Consider the following 2010-nt stretch of genomic DNA (forward strand, 5'->3'; position numbering starts at 1 on the left):
TGTGTCGAAATGGCTGGATACATGTACCGGAAAAACACACCTGGTTTGGTTTGGTGTATGCTTGCTGGCCCTGAACATCAAGAAGACATACATGTATTGCACTGAAGCGTATGCTTGTGTTGATTATCATGTGTGTACCTGCGCTTGAGTTGAGGAATACTCGCTATGAGTTTTGCGGAGTGTTGTTTATTCATTTTAGCACAAAGAATTGCTAGCTGGTAGCCTTGGTTGGTGGCACATCTGATTGTAAAGTTGTTGACGTTTTATTTAGCTTCAGGCTCAATGAATGGAACTAATGCTAGGTTTTCTTGTCTAGAATTTTCGCACGAAATGCTAAGTCCGTGTGGGGTGCTTGGCTCTGCTTGAACTGACAAGTTATAGTAAAGCCTGCAGTGAGTTGAATCGGTTCTCTTTGCATGTTTAGAAGTTCAGTTCCAACCAAATGTTACCTAGTTGTATTGTAACCGGGCAGCACGAGATGCATTATATATATTTGGTCGTTCGCGTTGCCCAGAGAAACTTGGATCAGAACAGAACCCCCCAGCAATTGCTGAATTTTGTTTTCTTTCTTCAGAGAACAGCACTCAGCAGCCACTGCCTGAAGAAATTGCTGTCTGTTCTGTTCAACAGATGACTTAAGCAGTACAGGGCAAGGACAAAGATTTAATTTCAAAGGATTGGCAGGAAACAGATGACTTAAGCAGTACAGGGCAAGGACAAAAATTTAATTTCAAAGGATTGGCAGGGGCCGCGCGAACGCGTACCCTCTCTATCACAAATTATGAGTTCATTCTCCCACTTGAGAAGATGATGGGCCAATGCACACATCAAGTGCAATGCAGACCTTCTTGGTCGCCCGTCGACCCCGTCCAGGTAAGTAAGGTGAAGGTAGCACCTCGCCCTCCTCTTATAGCCGGCTCTTCCTCTCGATGCTCCTCGGCTGGGCGAGGTGGGACTAAAAACCGAAGCACACCAGCAGCCGGGGAGAAGGGAGGCACGCGTTCTGGGAGGAGGCTCGCCTCAGCGGGCCTGAAGGAAGGATGAGAGAGATAGGCGTATGGGCCGTAGCAGCTTTTGTGCCATTCCTCAAAAGAAAAAGAAAAAAGAACAATGGCCAATTGGTTAGGTCATCCTGAAGATCTTTCTTTCGTCCATGTAAACATTGTGACGGTTTAATAAAAAGCTTCGCGAGGTTGTCTTAAATTTTTTTTTCTTTTCTTCAGAAAAGAAACGGGATCCGCATCCACGCCAGGACCAAGCTGCGGATCCTCATCGCCGATGAAGATCGGCGACGTGGTGCCGTCAGATTTCCACACCGCGGCGCAGGACAGGGAGTACTGCGTGTGAGAGAAAGGCCGCCTCCATGTCCCAGCGGGTGGTCGACTGTATCCTGTGCCGAGAGAGACGACTCCTCGTCAGATATTCCAAAAAGTTTCAGCCTTGTAGCCCGATCCATTACAGTTTCAGCAAGTAAAGCGCAACTAGCTTGCCTCTTAGTACATTATCACTGCCATACCAGGAGCTCGTCTAATGTCACTTCTTGTCGTGCATCAAAATATAACACCAAATATATGTAGTATAATCTTTCATATATTTATCTACACCTTGTTTTACAAACAACCCATTGACTAGCCGCCAGCCCGCCACGACCAAGACTCAACCCAGGTATGCGGATGGGGCTTCAAAAGGGGGCGAGAAATTATCGGGCGATGGTGGGCATAGATAATATAAGTATCCCCACTAATCTCCCTCACCTTCTACTTCTTGGTTTGCACTCCAACCCCTCGATGTCATGGTCAAGCTTTCTTATGAAGCTTTGCCGTCTCCGCACATGGTTTTCACTTTCAGTGATATTTCGATGAAATTCACTCAATTTCAGTAATTTCAGTAGACACTGAAATAATTATGTTTCGGCCAAATATTTCAGTAATTTCAGTACTGCACAGGAATTCAAATACTTTTCGAAACATTTTTTAAAATTTCAAATTTTTAATTGAATTCAAGTAAATA

General features: G+C 45.1%; 1 pseudogene; it reads right to left on the reverse strand.

Moving 5' to 3' along the window:
• Positions 1 to 741: 741 nt before the first annotated feature.
• On the reverse strand, positions 742 to 881 carry LOC123126791 (uncharacterized; annotated as a pseudogene).
• Positions 882 to 2010: the final 1129 nt, after the last annotated feature.

The sequence above is a fragment of the Triticum aestivum genome, chromosome 5D (genome assembly GCF_018294505.1).
Source record: "Triticum aestivum cultivar Chinese Spring chromosome 5D, IWGSC CS RefSeq v2.1, whole genome shotgun sequence".
Classification (NCBI taxonomy): domain Eukaryota; kingdom Viridiplantae; phylum Streptophyta; class Magnoliopsida; order Poales; family Poaceae; genus Triticum; species Triticum aestivum.